Consider the following 21601-nt stretch of genomic DNA (forward strand, 5'->3'; position numbering starts at 1 on the left):
TTAGTCTAGTGGAAACTATGGAAGAAGTGCAACACGTGATGTATGGATTAGATGCATACCATAGACTAAGAGCTTGTTATAGATATATGCCCAGTATGTTGATGCGTGGTAAATTTTCCCTCTTTTAAGGTCTGTTTAAATCAATAATTAGTGTCCTCAATGCCTAATTTTGTCTTTTTTTCTAATAGAATATTGACGATTTGCAGCTATGAAGGAAATTGGATAAGGCAAGGATTGATGTTTTAAAGAAGGGCCAAAAATACAAAAAGAAGTGTAAAGTGAACTTTGTTGATCGCCTAACATAAAGGGCGGATCACCTACTGAGCATGACCTCGCCCAAATTGACAGTGCAAGGTACTTGTTCCTACCAAGGAAGGTCAACAAACTCCAGTAGAAAAGGCGATGCACCTAGTTAGAACGGCGGACTTGACAATCATCGCCTAGAGTTAAAGTGTGCAAGGCAAACATTTAAAGCAGAAAGACGGACTAAGGTGGTATTAGTCGATTTGCTGAATGTGAAAGGTTGACTCAATCGAGTTTGCCAACTGAGGTTCAAACACCTGAAGCTTAGAGAATCACAAGGCGAGATGAGGAGCGAAGGGCGATCTGCTAAGCTGGTTCGGCTAGCCCGACTAATCTCGCCGAATCAGTCATTAATTGGATTTTTGGGCCAAATTTTAGGAAAGTATAAATAGACCAAAGAATAGAATTATAAGGAGTTTTAAAATAGATTGAGAAATTCATAGAGTCTGAAATTTTAGTGAGGAGTAGAGAGAACACTTTGCCTTTGAAGAACACTTCTCTAGATTTTGGGGTTTTACAACTTTGTGCTTGAATTTTACAATTTGAAGTTAAATCCAAATTCAGTTTTCTCTTTATTGCTTGATTTCATGTTACGCATGACTGATTTCATGAAAGGTATAATTTCTTTACTTTTTTTGTGATAGGTGGCTAAAACTCCACGATCTGGGGATGCTCTAATGGGGTTGAGTGATGATTTAATGTAGTGGGTACTGTGCTATGCTCTTTTTTTGTGTTGTTCATACATGAATTTTGTCTGATTACCATGGGGTAAACTAATGTATTAATATTGCAAACTTAATTTCTACTTTCGATCTCTGGTTGATGCTCGAAAGATATTGATTGGAATGACTAATTAGTTCAATACTAGCAAGTTAGGTTTGATGTCTGTAGCTTGCTCGAAAGAGAGGTTATGGGTCAGAACCTAGTTGCACTATTCTTGAAAGAGAGGATAGAGTAAGCTATTGGGTTGTTTAGGATTGGAATATATATGAGACTGAAAGAAGATTCTATGCATAGATTCTTTGAGATCGAAAGATGATTTGCGTCAATGAAGATGACTTAGCCTATTCATGAGTTTTCTTCAGTATAGAGCAACACAATTACCCCTATGTGAGATCGATTTCCAATCCCTGCATCCGTAGATTACTTATTAACTCTTGATTTCGTTTAATTTCTAGTTTAATTGTGATAATTGATAACCAGAGCTTTCTATTAAATTAGTGGTTTCATCCACCAAATTGTTCTTACTGTTACAAATGAGCTGATTTAAAATACAAATATCTTGATAAGGAATCCTCTACGATACACCATTCACTGTGGGATTCGACCCCGACTCTTTGTTGGGTTTTTTACTATTTACGATCACTCACTCTTTTAATTTGTTTTGGATGGTGAATTTAGAGTTATAAAAATGGTACCGCTGTCGGGGAATGGTAGTTGAGAATTCTAATCGAGAAGTTAGATTTTCATTTGATTTAGTTGTAGTAGAGTTGTTGTTGCTATTGTTGTTTGATAATTTACAAGTGAACAAAAATGAGTGACATGAAAGTGACAATTACAGTCACTATGTGTCACGACATAGGGGTACACCCTAGATGTAACATGGCGTATTGGACCCCGAGAGGCCCATACAAGTCACTTACCATTCATAAAATAATAAATAGAACAAAAAATATAAAGACAACATTTCAAGTCCAAAAGTTTCATAAAAGTAAAGAGGAAGTCTAAACACTTGTCTCATTAGCCATCTAGTACAATAGAATGAAATTTGGGCCTAGTCCATACATCATGTCCAAAACGAAAAGTAAGAAAGAACCTAAAATCAGTGAAAGTCCGTCCTCGAAGCATGAGGACTCACCAAAGCTCGAAAATCTGGCAAATCAACCTCTAGCTACGAAACTGAGAACCCTGACAGTCGGACCCTACATTTGGGGAAATGTAGGAAAGAGTATGCATTAGTACAAAATATATGCCACGTATGATAGCCAAGCATAAAACATTTAAAACATGCTAAAAGGGGACATTTTCATAAGTAAGTAATGATCAAGCTAAAACATTCATTTTGAGAATTGGAAATCATATGTCATAAAGCGTGATCAATGCAAGGGAACATCATATTTAAACATACTTATGATACTTCCTTGAAGTAACCTTCATTCATCATAACTTTGCTTATTTGTTTCTGGGAAGTAGTCATTTTCTTAACATGTTCTTATTATCCATGGATGGAAGGGAACGTTATCTTGCCAATCCAAGTTAAGCGATATGTCATCCATGGAAAGGTATCATTCAATAACCAATCCAAACTAGGTAATGCATCGTCCATGGAAAGGCATCATTAAGTAACAAATCCAAGCTAGGTCTTAATACAATAGATCCTAAAATCTTTGATTCATAGTTTAGTTGAGGAAACCTTTCAACCGTAAGAATCCTATATGTGAGAATGTCCTTCCACAAATCATACTTAAATGTGTTTATGGGAAATCCTTTCAACAACACAACAACAATCATCATCATTGATACTTTAGTGTCAAATCATCCTTAAAACATTTACATAGATCTCATAAGAACATGCTTAATTTCATAATCTCTTCTTTCATAATTCAAAACCCACATCACACCATCATAATTAGAAAACATGGAATTTACTTGGGTTCATGGGAATCATCATAAAAATCAAATATTTCATCAATTCACGCATAAGAGATCATAATTCAATCATTTAAATCAACATTGAAGAGAACTCATGGCAATTGAAGAAAACCCGAACTCAATTAAGGATTTCTAACTTTGAAAATAGGAGAATTTTGGAACTCAATGAATGGAAGGAATCCATGGATGAAAACTATCATACCTTGCTATCAAAGCCCAAAGCAATTGAAGAATGAAGGTTTTACCTTGAACCCTAGCTTGAATCTTCTTCTTCTTCAAGTTTCTAGAGAGAGAAATTGTAGTAGAGTTGTTGTTGCTATTGTTGTTTGATAATTTACAAGTGAACAAAAATGAGTGACATGCATGGAAGTGACAATTAAAGTCACTATGTGTCACGGCACAGGGGTACACTCTAGATGTAACATGGCATACTGGACCTCGAGAGGCTCATACAAGTCAATTACCATTCATAAAATAAGAAATAGAACAAAAGAGATCAAGACAACATTTTAGGTCCAAAAGTTTCATAAAAGTAAAGAGGAAGTCTAAACACTTGTCTCATTAGCCATCTAGTCAATAGAATGAAATTTGGGCCTAGCCCGTACATCATGTCCAAAACGGAAAGTAAGAAAGAACATAAAATCAGTTAAAGTCCGTCCTCGAAGCATGGGGACTCACCAAAGCTCGAAAATCTCGCAAATCAACCTCTAGCTACGAAACTGAGAACCCTGACAGTCGAACCCTACATTTGGGGAAATGTAGGAAAGAGTATGCATTAGTACAAAATATGTACCACGTATGATAGCCATGCATAAAACATTTAAAACATGCTAAAAGGGGACATTTTCATAAGTAAGTAATGATCAAGCTAAAACATTCATTTTGAGAATTGGAAATCATATGTCATAAAGCGTGATCAATGCAAGGGAACATCATATTTAAACATACTTATGATACTTCCTTGAAGTAACCTTCGTTCATCATAACTTTGCTTATTTGTTTCTGGGAAGTAGTCATTTTCTTAACATGTTCTTATTATCCATGGATGGAAGGGAACGTTATCTTGCCAATCCAAGTTAAGCGATATGTCATCCATGGAAAGGTATCATTCAATAACCAATCCAAACTAGGTAATGCATCGTCCATGGAAAGGCATCATTAAGTAACAAATCCAAGCTAGGTCTTAATACAATAGATCCTAAAATCTTTTATTCATAGTTTAGTTGAGGAAACCTTTCAACCCTAAGAATCCTATATGTGAGAATGTCCTTCCACAAATCATACTTAAATGTGTTTATGAGAAATACTTTCAACAACACAACAACAATCATCATCATTGATACTTTAGTGTCAAAGCATCCTTAAAACATTTACATATATCTCATAAGAACATGTTTAATTTCATAATCCCTTCTTTCATAATTCAAAACCCACATCACACCATCATAATTGGAAAACATGGAATTTACTTGGGTTCATGGGGAATCATCATAAAAATCATAATATTTCATCATTTCATTTATAAGAGATCATAATTCAATCATTTAAATCAACATTGAAGAGAACTCATGGCAAAAGATAAAAACCCGAACTCAATTGAGGATTTCTAACTTTGAAAATAGGAGAATTTTGGAACACTATGAGTGGAAGGAATCCATGGATGAAAACTATCATACCTTGCTATCAAAGACCAAAGCAATCGAAGATTGAAGGTTTTACCTTGAACCCTAGCTTGAATCTTCTTCTTCTTCAAGTTTCTAGAGAGAGAAATTGTAGCAGAGTTGTTGTTGCTATTGTTGTTTGATAATTTACAAGTTAACAAAAATGAGTGACATGGAAGTGACAATTACAGTCACTATGTGTCACGACACAAGGGTACACCCTAGATGTAACATGGCGTACTGGAGCCCGAGAGGCCCATACAATTCACTTACCATTCATAAAATAAGAAATAGAACAAAAGCGATAAAGACAACATTTCAAGTCAAAAAGTTTCATAAAAGTGAAGAGGAAGTCTAAACACTTGTCTCATTAGCCATCTAGTACAATAGAATGAAATTTGGGCCTAGCCCATACATCATGTCCAAAACGAAAAGTAAGAAAGAACCTAAAATTAGTGAAAGTCCGTCCTCGAAGCATGAGGACTAACCAAAGCTCGAAAATTTGGCAAATCAACCTCTAGCTACGAAACTGAGAACCCTGACAGTCGGACCCTACATTTGGGGAAATGTGGGAAAGAGTATGCATTAGTACAAAATATGTACCACGTATGATAGCCATGCATAAAACATTTAAAACATGCTAAAAGGGGACATTTTCATAAGTAAGTAATGATCAAGCTAAAGCATGCATCTTGAGAATTAGAAATCATATGTCATAAAACGTGATCAATGCAAGGGAACATCATCTTAAAACATACTTATGATACTTCCTTGAAGTAACCTTCATTCATCATAACTTTGCTTATTTGTTTCTGGGAAGTAGTCATTTTCTTAACATGTTCTGATTATCCATGGAAGGGCACGTTATCTTGCCAATCCAAGCTAAGCGATATTTCATCCATAGAAAGGTATCATTCAATAAACAATCCAAGCTAGGTAATGCATCGTCCATGGAAAGGCATCATTAAGTAAAAAATCCAAGCTAGGTCTTAATACAATAGATCATAAAATCTTTGATTCATAGTTTAGTTGATGAAACCTTTCAACCCTAAGAATCCTATATGTGAGAATGTCCTTCCACAAATCATACTTAAATGTGTTTATGGGAAAGCCTTTCAGCAACACAACAACAATCATCATCATTGATACTTTAGTGTCAAAGCATCCTTAAAACATTTACATAGATCTCATAAGAACATGCTTAATTTCATAATTCCCTCTTTCATAATTCAAAACCCACATCACACCATCATAGTTGGAAAACATGGAATTTAGTTGGGTTCATGGGAAATTATAATAAAAGTCATAATATTTCATCAATTCATGTATAAGAGATCATAATTCAATTATTTAAATCAACATTGAAGAGAACTCATGGCAATTGAAGAAAACCCGAACTCAATTGAGGATTTCGAACTTTGAAAATAGGAGAATTTGGGAACTCAATGAATGGAAGGAATCCATGGATGAAAACTATCATACCTTGCTATCAAAGCCCAAAGAAATTGAAGAATGAATGTTTTACCTTGAACCCTACCTTGAATCTTCTTCTTCTTCAAGTTTCTAGAGAGATAAATTGTAGTAGACTTGTTGTTGCTATTGTTGTTTGAGAATTTACAGTGAACAAAATTGAGAGACATGGAAGTGACAATTACAGTCACTATGTGTCACGACACAGGGGTACACCCTAGATGTAACATGGCGTACTGGAGCCCGAGAGGCCCATACAAGTCACTTACCATTCATAAAATAAGAAATAGAACAAAAGAGATAAAGACAACATTTCAAGTCCAAAAGTTTCATAAAAGTAAAGAGGAAGTCTAAACACTTGTCTCATTAGCCATCTAGTACAATAGAATTAAATTTGGGCCTAGTCCATACATCATGTCCAAAACGAAATGTAATAAAGAACTTAAAATTAGTGAAAGTCCGTCCTCGAAGCATGAGAACTCACCAAAGCTCGAAAATCTCGCAAATCAACCTGTAGCTACAAAACTGAGAACCCTGATAGTCGGACCCTACAATTGGAGAAATGTAGGAAAGTGTATGCATTAGTACAAAATATGTACCACGTATGGTAGCCATGCATACAACATTTAAAACATGCTAAAAGGGGACATTTTCATAAGTTAGTAATGATCAAGCTAAAACATGCATTTTGAGAATTAGAAATCATATGTCATAAAACGTGATCAATGCAAGGGAACATCATCTTAAAACATACTTATGATACTTCCTTGAAGTAACCTTCGTTCATCATAACTTTGCTTATTTATTTCTGGGAAGTAGTCATTTTCTTAACATGTTCTTATTATCCAAGGAAGGGCACGTTATCTTGTCAATTCAAGCTAAGCGATATGTCATCTATGGAAATGTATCATTCAATAACCAATCCAAGCTAGGTAATGCATCGTCCATGGAAAGGCATCATTAAGTAAAAAATCCAAGCTAGGTCTTAATACAATAGATCCTAAAATCTTTGATTCATAGTTTAGTTGAGGAAACCTTTCAACCCTAAGAATCATATATGTGAGAATGTCCTTCCACAAATCATACTTAAATGTGTTTATGGGAAATCCTTTCAACAACACAACAACAATAATCATCATTGATACTTTAGTGTCAAAGCATCCTTAAAACATTTACATAGATCTCATAAGAACATGCTTAATTTCATAATCCCCTCTTTCATAATTCAAAACCCACATCACACCATCATAATTGGAAAACATGGAATTTACTTGGGTTCATGGGGAATCATCATAAAAGTCATAATATTTCATCAATTCATGCATAAGAGATCATAATTCAATTATTTAAATCAACATTGAAGAGAACTCATGGCAATTGAACAAAACCCGAACTCAATTGAGGATTTCTAACTTTGAAAATAGGAGAATTTGGGAACTCCATGAATGGAAGGAATCCATGGATGAAAACTGTCATACCTTGCTATCAAACCCAAAGCAATTGAAGAATGAAGGATTTACCTTGAACCCTAGCTTGAATCTTCTTCTTCTTCAAGTTTCTAGAGAGAGAAATATTTGGAGAGGAGACTTGTTCTTCTTTTAGAAATTTGAGAGAATGATATCAATTAGGGAAATTTGGGGGTTAAAAGACTTATATAGGGGTTTTAGTGAAGGATAAAACTACATAGTATTAGGATAAAATAATTAGGAAAAGACCAAACTGCCCCTAGGAAAAATAACTGCTGCCTCTAACGACGTTTCAGACCGACGGACAGTTGTTTGACTGAGAATCCATCCTGCTCGTCCGTCAACCACTTCAGAAACTAAATTTTGAGGCCCGAATCCATGGACCATGGACCCAACGATGGTCTATTGGTACAAGCCATGGTTCATGATTTTCTGAGCATGTTTGGGTGACCAATCCATGAACCAGACCTACGGTCTGTTGTTCAGACCACGGGCCTTGGTTGACCTCTGTCGTATGGCACCAGATATTGCTAAAAACTGAAATTTTGCCCTTTATCAAGTCCGAGGTGTTACATTATCTCCCAGTTGTGATCATTCGTCCTCAAATGAGATTCAAGACATCATAAGGAAGGTAGGAACTTTAACCTAACATCCAAACATGCAGGCAATAACATAAATGTACATATCCGAGGAGGAAACATCAACACCAAGCTAAATCATGTTCAAAACATCATATCACGAAGTCTATTGTAACATTCTGGAAAGTTTTAGAGTAAACTAGTGACTAACCTAAAACGAGTAGGCTAAGTTAGAGCTTGACGTTAGAATTAGAGCCTTAAAGATTCCTAAAAATTCATGATTTGGTGTTAGGAGGTCAAAGGCTAAACCTCAAGGACCAACCTTAAATCCTTGAGGAAAGGGCCCTAAGGGCTGCCAGGCAGTGACCCACGAGTTGGTTCGACGTCACGTGGATCAACCCACGCCCCGTAGAGGGGAAGCATGGGTGAAGCCTTGTGGAATCTACCTAAGCCAGTAGCCACGGGCAAGACCCACGCCTCGTGGATGGGTCCATGCCACGTGGCCTGCCTCCGTAGGTCGAGGCCCCAAAAGTTGAGTCCTAAAAAGGAACCACAAATGACCTGCACGGGCCATAGTCCCACCCACGGTCTGTGGGTCCTCAAGTGTGGATCACCCCTGAAACTGCCTTTTGGTAGTTGAGTCTAGGGGTTCTTTGGTAATTTCCTTATTAATTAATGGTTATGTGGCATCGTTTTAAGCTTATTTTAAACAACTATAGAAGTATTTTTGCAACTAAATTAACCCATCTAAAGTCATATTCATAAATTCCCAAAACCAAATCAAAACCTCTTCAATATTTCTCTCTCTAAAACCTCCATTGAAGAAGAAGGAGAAGTCAAGGTCTAGGGCTCAAGAACTCATCTTTTCTACCCAAATTTGTGAGGAATATTCAATTAAGGTATGGTAGTTTTGATTCATTGTTAACTTTTCATCCATGAAGCCATTAAATTCTCAATTTCAAAGAAGGTGAAATCTCCAAAACTTAGGGTTTCTATTCCAAGCCATGGATTCTTTCTCAAAACGTTTTCATTGATTTAGTTATTATATATTATGAACGATTTGTTGAGTATACTCATTTTTATGAGAAAATCCCCCATGAATCCATGTATTCCCCCTCACCCTAGTTTGTGACTTGTGAATTGGGTGAATTGTAGTAATCATGAAGTTGTGCTTATAGTAGTTTAGTTAATTTAATCATGTCTGTCACGACCCAAAAACATCCCCAAGTCGTAACATGTGTATTCGACCTCTCGGAGGTCTCATACAAGCCCTTAGCATTCATCACATTAGATATGTAAAATAGTGCGGAATTAAAAACTCTTTAAATAAAATCCCATAAGACTCAAAGGTCACTTTTAAAAACATCATTCAAAAGTACACAAGCGGAATACTAAGTCTCTTAGCCATCTTAGACATAAACGTGAAAACATACTAGGGACACGGCCCTTTACAATCAAAAGAAGTCTATTAAGTCTATTACAAGAACCTTATCATAAAACTAGAATAGAAAAGTCTTGTCCTCGACATATGAGGATATACCACAAGATCTTGGAAGAACTTCAAGTTCCAAGCTTATTATAGAACCCGCTCACTTTCCGGAACCTATACTTGTAGAAAATAGAGAAATATGGAATTAGCACAATTAAGTACTAAGTATGATGACCATGCAAGAAAACGTGCACCACGGACATTTACAAGGAAACTTTTCATCCATGAAGCCATTATATTCTCAATTTCAAAGAAGGTGAAATCTCCAAAACTTAGGGTTTCTATTCCAAGCCATGGATTCTTTCTCAAAACGTTTTCATTGATTTAGTTATTATATATTATGAACGATTTGTTGAGTATACTCATTTTTATGAGAAAATCCCCCATGAATCCATGTATTCCCCCTCACCCTAGTTTGTGACTTGTGAATTGGGTGAATTGTAGTAATCATGAAGTTGTGCTTATAGTAGTTTAGTTAATTTAATCATGTCTGTCACGACCCAAAAACATCCCCAAGTCGTAACATGTGTATTCGACCTCTCGGAGGTCTCATACAAGCCCTTAGCATTCATCACATTAGATATGTAAAATAGTGCAGAATTAAAAACTCTTTAAATAAAATCCCATAAGACTCAAAGGTCACTTTTAAAAACATCATTCAAAAGTACACAAGCGGAATACTAAGTCTCTTAGCCATCTTAGACATAAACGTGAAAACATACTAGGGACACGACCCTTTACAATCAAAAGAAGTCTATTAAGTCTATTACAAGAACCTTATCATAAAACTAGAATAGAAAAGTCTTGTCCTCGACATATGAGGAGATACCACAAGATCTTGGAAGAACTTCAAGTTCCAAGCTTATTATAGAACCCGCTCACTTTCCGGAACCTACACTTGTAGAAAATAGAGAAATATGGAATTAGCACAATTAAGTACTAAGTATGATGACCATGCAAGAAAACGTGCACCACGGACATTTACAAGGAATAAAATGCTTTTAAGACCTTCTTTAACAAACTTTACAACCACAAGCATAAACCCACATTTCAAGTCACCATTTACAAATAAGACCATATTCACATCACTTACAACTCAATTAACACAAGCGTATAATACTTAAACAAGATAGCAAAGTAATTCCTTCCTTACCATCTAAGTCTCTATCTCAAGTCACCCTAAGCCACACTTAAGTAAATAATGAAGTGACCGCCCATACAACCTCTTCATATACACCTAAGTGTTCCTAAGAGTTACCATAGACAAGGGTTTTTTTTTTTTCATTACATTATAACATACTAAGTCAACATTCTTTATAAAACCATTTAAGAGACACAAGCATATAGGGGACAATCACATAATAGCCCTAAGGCTTAGTGAACTCACTTTAGCATCTTTTAAGCCTACTCGTGCCATGTGTAGATAGCATCCCATACTGCTACCTACACGTTGTAGAACCTATCCAATACTAGAGTGCACATCCCATATGATGGAAATAGGCCTTAACCGACATAGACCAGACTAGCAAGGTATGGAATCCGGAGTCTATCCTACTCCGTGGAGGTTGTTCTACTTGCCAAGGGTAGAACTAAAAGCAACCCATGTTGGCACATGGTTTAAGAGATGTCCAAGGATGTTCATTGTGCCTAATCTCATGCTCAACTAGGCCACCATCCTAACCACATCCACTCGGTGCTTTGCCTTGGTTTCCTTAGAGTATTCAATCACATATGTACTAGAGAGGGTTCCTTTTCTAGTTCAACCAACTCATAGTACCTCTTCCCAAGAAAGACCCCATTTCTTAGTCATAGCCAATCTAGGTTCATAGGGATAGCTCATTTGACTTTCTTAGATAAGGATTCTCATGCCATTCCGGCTCCATCCATCTCTAAGTCTATCATTTCACTCAAGAAGGGAACATCACCATAAGGCCCATCCTTCAAGGTTATACATTTACTTAGGAAAACTAGACTCATGAAAAGGCACTATGCTTAAGTCTACCAATTCAAGTCTTGGCCTAGAATTCCTCTGTTAGCATTTATAGGAAGAGCTCCATTACTAAGTCATAGCCCAACCAAACATTCATATATAAAATCAAGCTTTCATGACACAATACAAGATACTCAAGTCTAGCATATGAGCTACAACATCATCTTACAAAGACTCATCATAGTCCATCATCACCACATATCATCATTTCAAGAGAAACATGCTTTCTCATTAGCATACTAACACTTTATACAATATCACATTAATACTATCAGAACATCTTCACATTATAGCTGCACACAAACTTTACATATAGCTTCATATGTATATAATAATACAACACTATAATAGCACTCATATAATGCCCTTCATGGCCTCAATTTACAATAATACGATATTCCAATATTATACAACAACTTCACCAATGCCTTCATGGCTACAATTCACAATAATACCACACAAGAATACGATATAACACTTCCACCAAAGGTGGATTCAACCTACCAACAACAATCAATTTAATAAAGAGAGTTCAAGCTTTCTTACCATAATCCAAAGCCATAGCCAAAATCACCAAAATCCAAACAATCACCAATATTTCACCCATAAGGCTTACCACCCTTATTAACAATTAATCATGAATAAACATTAAACAACCCAAGAGATATCAATACAATTCACTTTACACCTAATTCCATCAACTTTGAATTTATAGAAAAAGACCCACTTCATAAGCAAATTTAGGAGTTTAGGGAAATCATGGGTTCTTCAAGGAATTCCATATGAAATCATCTTAAAAACATTAATAAAACATTAATTCATCAATATAATGGCTTATAAAATGTTTTGCCAATGAACCCATGCTTAGATTAGAATTTGAGATTTTTGTTCTTTGAAACATATTTTTTTGAAACTCTTTTGATTGGACTCTTTGAAAGAAAGATTGATCAAGGATCAAGGGTCACCATACCTCTAAGTTAAAAACCCACGAAAATTGAAGAAGAAAGAACTCGAAATCTTCAACCCTAGCTCCAACTTGACCTTGACCTTCAATGGTTTCTAGAGAGAACCCTTTTTTTTTTAAAGATGAATTAGAACAATACCTTTTTAAAAGTTTTAATACCATATATAGTTACTAGAAATAAAATAAAATATACCCACTTCTTAATTTAACTAAAATTAATATTTGCGAAAACGCCCCTTGCCTACATGGACCTACCAAATAAAACTAAGGCAAAGTCCTTTTTTTTTTGGAAAATTTCATAACTCCAATTTATGCTTAAACTTTAAAAATTCATACGTTAGGCTCTAGTTTCACCTATCTATTTTTAGGGTCGCTACAATGTCACCATCTATATCTAATTTAGTAATCCTAGATATATTGGTTGAATGTGATCTATAGCCTTGAAGGAAAAAACATGAGAATTAACTATATGTAGTGAGACTTGTGTGTATACAATTGGATTGCTTTGAGAGTAAAGTAACTACATTATAATCTAATTGTGGTGTTGATTGGATTATTATCCGCATGTACATACTAGGAGGGTATGAATAAAGTACAATGTGAAAGGTTTGGCACATGCAATGATTCTTAGGTTTAAAGACTAGTCTCACCTATTGAATCTTAGAGCTTTAGAATGAGTTTGTTGGATTGAGTGTCAAGACATTCTTCCTTAATTATCAATCTAAGTCAATACTTAATATAAACTCAATGGAAATGAATGATTAGCACCGAAAGGCTATGATTATGAGATGGAAGCTTCTACATTAGTTGAGTCTGGTTTCCCAAATGGGTTCCTTTTACACTAGTTGAGTCCGGGTTCCCAAAGTAGGTTTCTCATGAGATGGAAACCTTTTACCATAGTTGAGTCCGAGTTTCTAGAAGAAATCTCCTTATCCCATAAACTATGTGCCCACATAGGTCTTTAGCTAGTGGATCCACGTAAGCTAAGAGTTTTAGTTATACCTTAGCCAAGTTGGACAACCCCTTTTCAATGTGGGGTAGACACTGGATTCCATGATTTGGCTTTCATGGTCTATGTCGGTTAAAGCTAATCCTACTATGATAGAATGAACTAGAGTTGGAGTTATGGACTATAATCACTTAATGAGTTTTCCTTAGTGTGGGTAGGAGTATGGGATCTTACTAATGCATTGCACAAGGATGCTTTGATGGTTCTTATGGTTTGTTTCCATTATGATGAGATCATTTATATGTTGAATATGCTTGTATCTTATGCTTTTACACTTACTTACTTTATAGTTCCTAAACTTGGTCATATGCATAGTTTTCAACTAAAATGTCCCTTTTTAGCACACTTAATGATTTTCATGCATAGCTGCCATACTTAGTGCAATTTTGTACTAACCCATATTTCTTCTATATTTTCTACAATATGTAGGTTCCGACATTTGAGGAGATTTCTTCTAGTTCAAGCTTGGATAGACTATTCTCCAAAGCTTGTGGTATGTCCTCATGGATCCGAGGACAAGGGCTATATTGGTGTTTCATTTCTATCGTTGTACTAGACATTTTCATATTCTCTATTGTAAGGGTTGTGACCCTATTATTTTGAGACTTCAATTGTAGTAGATGGCTTAATGAGACTATGTCTAGACTTCCGCTTTATTTCTATGAAACTTTTCTTAAAGACTTGAAATTATGTTTTATTCTTTATTATTCTATACTTATGTGATGATGATATGCTAAGTGGCTTACTTGGGCCCATTCGAGGCTCCATGTGCCATGTTACGTCTAGGGGGTACCCTTTGGTGGTGATAAACTAGGTAATCAGAGCAAAAGGTTTAGAATGATTCTAGGATGATGTCTCATAAGCCACGTCTAGTAGAGTCTTATTTATGAGTGTGAAACGCGCCACGTTTATGAGTGAGAGGCTATAAGATGTTTAGGAAATCACACTTATTTCATTACTTTTAAGTCATGCCATAGAGCTTAACTCTATAAAGACTTCCTTATAATCTTTCTCTTGTGTCTTCAGGAAATGAATACATGAAGGGCCAATGCAAGAAGGGTGGAAGAAGAGAATGTGAATCAAGGAGTTTCTCAAGGAAACCAAGCTCCTCAAGATGATCAAGTTCTGGTTGACCCCGTAAGGGAGAATGTGACCTATGCGGAGTTTAGGTCAACTATTCAATTGTTGGCTATTGTTGTGAGAACTCAAACCAATAGAGAGGTGATTTCTCCTATGAACACTAATGTGAACACCACGGCTTCTAGATTGAGGGATTTTACAAGGATGAACCCTCATATGTTCTTTGGTTCCAAAGTGGTGGAAGATCCCCAAGAGTTTGTGGAAGAGGTCTACAAGATAATTGATTCTATGGGGGTGAATCCAATAGATAAAATGGAGCTAGCCTCTTATCAATTGAAGGGAGTGGCTCAAGTATGGTATACTTAATGGAAGAGGAATAGGCCGGTAGAAGCGGGTCCCATAAATTGGGAGGTGTTCAAGAAAGTATTCCTTGATAGGTTCTTTCCCCGTGAGAAGAGGGAAGCCAACGTGGAAGAATTTATCAACCTTCAAGGAGGTATGAGTGTTGAAGAATATTCTCTAAAGTTTACCAAATTGTCCAAGTATGCTCCGTCTATGGTGGCAGACCCTAGGTATGAGATGAGTAGGTATGTGACGGGTATATCCAAAGTGGTAAGAAAAGAATGTCGTACGACAATGCTCCTTCATGACATGGATCTCTCACGTCTTATGGTATATGCCCAACAAATATGGAGTGAGAAACTCCAAGTCAATAAGGAGATGAAGGCAAATGCTTAGTTGGCTCGGATGGGTGTGGAAATAGTGGCCAAACAATGAAAAATTGTCATATGCTATAGGTTAAGGGGAGAGAAGTGAAGCAAGCTCCTCCAAGCGGTTCCAACTCCATTGCTCAAAAGCAAAACCACTTGTATGCTCTTCAATCCTGAGGTGACCAAGAGAGCTCCCCGGATATGGTAACCGGTATGTTGCAAGTCTTTTCCATTAATATATATGCATTGTTAAATCCCAGTGTCACTTTGTCATTTTTCACACCTTTAGTAACCATGAAGTTTGAAATGCTCCCCAAAGTGCTATTAGAACCTTTTTCGGTTTCTACCCCGGTTGGTGACTCGATAGCCACTACCAGTGTCACTTTGTCATTTTTCACAACTTTAGTAACCATGAAGTTTGAAATGCTCCCCAAAGTGCTATTAGAACCTTTTTCGGTTTCTACCCCGGTTGGTGACTCGATGTGGCAAAAAGAGTCTATAGAAGTTGTCCCAATTCTTTGTCTCATAAAGTCACTTTGGTGGATTTGGTAGAGTTAGAAATGTTTGACTTTGTTCTGATTTTGGGTATGGATTGGTTGCATGCATGTTATGCCTCTATAGATTGTAGGACTCGGGTTGTCAAATTCCAATTTCCAAATTAGCCTATTTTAGAGTGGAAAGGGGGGAATTCTATCCCTAGGGGTCAATTTGTTTCTTGTCTCAAAGCTAGGAATATGATCTCCAAAGGATTCATTTACCATATTGTTAGGGTGATGGATGTTGAGTCTGAAACCCCTTTTTTAGAGTCGATCCCCGTGGTGAATGAATTTCCGGAAGTCTTTCCCCATGACTTACCCAGCATTCCTCCCGAATGGGAAATAGATTTTGGCAATGATCTTTTGCCAGATACGAAACCTATCTCCATTCCTCCCTATAGGATGGCCCCGGCCGAGTTGAAAGAGTTAAAGGATCAATTGAAGGATTTACTAAACAAAGGTTTTATTCAATCGAGTATCTCTTCATGGGGTGCTCCGATATTATTTGTTAGGAAGAAGGATGGGTCCCTTAGAATGTGTATTGACTACCGCCAATTGCACAAGGTGACCATAAAGAATAAGTATCCCCTTCCTAGAATTGACGACTTGTTTGACCAATTCCAAGGGGCTAGTTTAATTTTCCAATATTGATCTACGTTCTGGCTATCACCAACTAAGGGTGAGAGGGGTTGACATTCCCAAGATGGATGCGGTCAAGAGTTGGCCTAACCTTCTAACTCCTTCCGACATTAGAAGCTTCTTGGGATTGGCCAGTCACTATAGGAGATTTGTTGAAGGTTTTTTCTCTATTGCTTCTCCGTTGACGGCTTCGACTAAAAAAAACGGCTAAATTTGAGTGGTCGGAGATTTGTGAAAAAAATCTTCCAAGAGTTGAACTATAGGCTTACCTCTGCTTCGGTGATGACCTTACCGAAGGGCATCGATGGTTTTGTTGTATATTGTGATGCCTCTAGAGTGGGGTTAGGATGTGTGCTCATGCAACATGGTAAAGTAATTGCCTATGCTTCAAGGCAACTTAAGGTTCATGAGAAGAATTATCCGACCCATGATCTTGAATTAGCGGCGGTAGTATTTGCTTTGAAAATATGGACGTATTACTTATATGGGGTCCATGTAGATGTTTTCATCGATCACAAAATTCTTCAATATGTGTTTACCCAAAAAGACTTGAATATCCGACAAAAAAGGTGGTTGGATATTTTAAAGGATTATGACATGAGTGTCCTTTACCACCCCGGCAAACCTAATGTAGTGGCGAATACCCTTAGTCGATTATGATAAGAAGAAAGAGTTAGTCTGTGATGTGCATAGGTTGGCCCGGTTAGGTGTCCAACTAGTGGATTCTCCCAAGGGTGGTTTCACGGTTCATAACAGCTCAGAATTGTCTTTTGTGGTAGATGTGAAGTCTAAACAATACCTTGATCCTATATTGATCGTGTCAAAAGAGTCGGTACTTGGGAAGTCTGTTAAGACCTTCTCCCAAGGGGAAGATGGGGTACTTAGGTACCAAGGTAGATTATGTGGTCCGGATGTGGATGGGCTAAGGGAAAAAATTCTAGAAGAGGCTCATGGTTCTAGATATTATATTCATCCGGGAGCCACCAAGATGTACCGTGATTTATGGGAAGTCTATTGGTGGAATGGTATGAAAAAGGATATTGCAAAGTTTGTAGCAAAATGTCCTAATTGTCAACAAGTTAAGGTCTAGAACCAAAGGCTGGGAGGTTCGTTACAAGATATTCCAATTCCCACTTGTAAGTGGGAAGAGGTGAATATGGACTTTGTTGTGGGTTTGCCTCGTACTAGAAGGCAACATGATTCTATTTGGGTCATTATTGATAGAATGACAAAATCAGCCCACTTCATTCCCGTCAAGGTTTCCCTTTCAACGGAAGACTATGCAAAGTTGTATATAAGGGAGATAGTGAGGTTACGTGGGGTTTCTTTATCCATCATATCGGATCGGGGTCCTTATTTACTTCACACTTTTGGAAGTCATTCCAAAAAGAACTTGGCAGTAAGGTAAAGCTTATCACCGCTTTCCACTCTCAAACTGTCACGACCCGGGAGCACCCCCTAGTCGTAACTGGCGTACTCGACCTCGAAGAGGTCTAATACAAGCCTCTTAGCATTCATTCATCGCATAGACACCAAAACCATAAGGAATTAAAAACTTTCTTCACACACGAAGATACTTTCAATAAATAGCAAGCGGAAGACTTTCTAGACTTTATGCAATATGTCTCAAAACCATCTAATACCTGAATATAACATTGGGACTAAGCCCAATCAAAACTTAAGCAAATACTAGAGAGACATAAAAAAAGGAACATGTTGGTTATTGCCCTCGAATCTATGAGGACTCACCAAGTTTTCATCTTCAACTCTTAAAAACCTATCAAGTAGCCATGACATATCACCATCTCCAAATCCCTACACTTTAGTCAAAAAGCGAAAGAAAGGGGTTAGCACAATTAAGTACTAAGTATGGAGACCATGCAAGAAAATATGCACAACGGACATTTACAAGAAATGTATGCTTTCATATCCTTTGATAAAACCTTTCCTTTACAAGTATAAGAGACATAATACAAGTCATCATTAACATATAAGACCATAGCCAACCATACATCTACTTAACATAAATCCATATACAACCCATGCTTAATTTTAGAAGGACACATGTCATTTCATTACCATAGGACCTCTACCTAATATAACCTTAAGACACACTTGAGTGAGACAAGAAGTGACCGCCCACACAATCCTCTTCAAGCACACTTAAGTGTTCCCCAAGATTACCTTAGATAAGGACTTTATAGGCAAAGTGCAGAATCATACCCGATAGATAGCATATTAATGAGATGATATGTATAATGATGCTTACATAAAATAAATCATATTTAGTGGGGCGTAGTACATGTGTGGTGAGTGACCATCAATATAGTATTTCCAAGGCCTACCACCCCCTTGGAGAGGCGAAAGAGGTACAAACCCCTCAATGTGGTTACCCGGGCCTACCACCCCCCGAGCTAGGGACCAAGGTACAAACCCCTTGATATGGTTATACGGGCCTACTACCCCCCGTACTAGGCAACCAAGGTACCAACCCCTCGATACGGTTATACGGGCCTACTACCCCCCGTACTAGGTTTGGTCGACTCACAACACTTATATAGAGAAAATCATATACATGTGTCCATTTCATCATCATTTCAATAATTATATAACCATTCGATTCATAGGACGTACATTGGACCTTCCATTTCCTAAGGATTCTATAAATGGGCATTTTATCAAACACATGATGGGCTATTGTTCATGTAAATGAAATCATGTACTTCAAGAGTACTAAGTCCAACCGATTCCGAAATACATATAAATCAGCCCACCAACAACATACATATATATATCAACCTTCATAATTTGATCATGGAAGCATGAAAACCATAAACATCACATAATAATTCCATTTCATGATAATATGCAAAAATAGACCATAATAGGATGTGTAGTAGTAATTCCATAATTCAAGAGTTCATAAATAATCATAAGGACCCATAAACTTGAAGTAGAAATAGAGGATAAATGGTTGGACTTGTGGAAAAGAAGGTTTCCACAATCAAACCCACATACCTCAACTTGTTCACGAGTATATCAACCTTAGAAATACAATTACATAACTTATTTAACTTCTATTAGCTCAGTAATGTTGACGTAAAATAGGATCATCATCATAAGTAAGCCTAGCATGTACAAATACAACTATGCTCCCAAAACAGTGAATCTGGCCAGCCTAGTACCTCATGTTGCATCTTAGATTTGAAAAGGAAAATGGCAGAACTAGACTTTATAACCTTCACGAAAGATGTAGATACATCTCTTAGGGTTGCAAACAAACAAGGATCACCGCAAAATATATTTTGTACAAAAAGATATAGTCAAGACACTAGCCGCTGGTCATGCAGGATTTCAATTCTCGAAATCTGGGCAGAACTTGCCCTATGTTGCGTCCCATATTTCGTATCCATAACAGTTAAATTAGAATTTTACATAAACATAAAAGTTGTAGTTATACGAGTTAGCTTTCCAAATAATATTTAGTCACTGCAAACTAAGTTCTAGAGCAAGAGATATGCCTAAAATACCAAACACTATCCAGCTCAAAAACAGGTTTCGTCACTTACATCCGAAAGGAATGCCATATCCTATCGATTCATATTCAACAAAGCTTCTAATGTATCAAGAAGAGGCACCTAAGTCTACCAAGTCAAGACACACATCACATTATAAAGATCCTTCACATTCCATCATCATCACATATGAACAATAATAGAGGACACAATTTCAATCACAATACAATAACACTTTAAACAAGATCACCTTGAGATCACATGAACACCTTATATTCACAACATGATTGCCTTTACTTCATTTGATTCTCATTCAAGTCCTTCACATCACATTCACATATATGATATCATGTCAACACTTCAATTCCTCCTATAATGCCTCCAAGGCCATAAACACAATACATTCAATAAGTAAACACCTCCACCATAAGTGGATCACACATCAATCTATCTCAATTCTATATCAATTCTACCTTAACAATGAAGTTAGGTCCACTTACCCTTTTTCCCAAGCCACAATCACCATTCCTTAACTCTCCAACAATTCACAATAGATAAGCATAGATGATAATAGAAGTCAACTATTCAACTCAATCCAAGCATACTTCCATCATCATTCAATCATAAATAATAAACCCACTTCATAAGCCAACTTTAGGAAACTTGCCAAGACATGGGTTCATGAAAATTTCTTTCTTAAAACCATCAATAGACACCATTAATAACGTAAATCATCAAAAAAAATCATTTAATGCAAGAACCCATGCTTAGAATCGAAATTAGGATTTTTGTGTTTTTGGAAGAACTTTGAATCATTTGAATTGAGCTCCTTGAAAGGAAGAATAATCAAGGATAAAGGATCCCCATACCTCTAAGTTGAAAACCCACGAGAATTGAAGAAGAAAGAACTCAAAATCTTCAATCCTAGCTCCAACTTCTTCTTCTTCTTCTTCCCCTCTTCTTCTCTTCTTCACTCAAGAACCCTAACTCTTACTCTTTTAAAATGGAACAAAAATGATCCACAATCAGCCTAACACAATAATATAACCTCAAAAGAAAAGATTTGTGAAAAGACCAAAATGCCCTTAAATTTCCGGACGGACTCCTTGCTAACTGCCCAACTTTCAAAGGGCATAACTCGCTCATACGAACTCGGAATCGAGCAAACTCGGTGGCGTTGGAAAGATCATTCTAAGGGATTTCCAAACATAACTGGAACTACACCTGGATCATCCTGAGCTAGGAGTTATGACTGCCCAAAGTTGGCCAAAAACTCACTAATTTCCCACACTTAACCAAATTTCCAGGTTCTGAACTTTTTCCAAAAGTGACTACTTCCAATTTCAAGCTACTTCATATTCATTTTAAATTGTCGGATGTAACACAATTAAAATGAAATTACATAAAAACCCCTCATAGAACCTCATTATAAAGTCAACACAAAGTCATAGGCTCTTGCTTAACCTATCATTTTCCGAGTCGTTACACAAACGGATGGTCAAGAGGAACATACCATTCAAACCTTAGAGGACATGTTGA

Source organism: Solanum verrucosum, unplaced genomic scaffold, assembly GCF_900185275.1.
Source record: "Solanum verrucosum unplaced genomic scaffold, falcon-dt-bn FXZP01000241.1, whole genome shotgun sequence".
NCBI classification, from domain to species: Eukaryota; Viridiplantae; Streptophyta; class Magnoliopsida; order Solanales; family Solanaceae; genus Solanum; species Solanum verrucosum.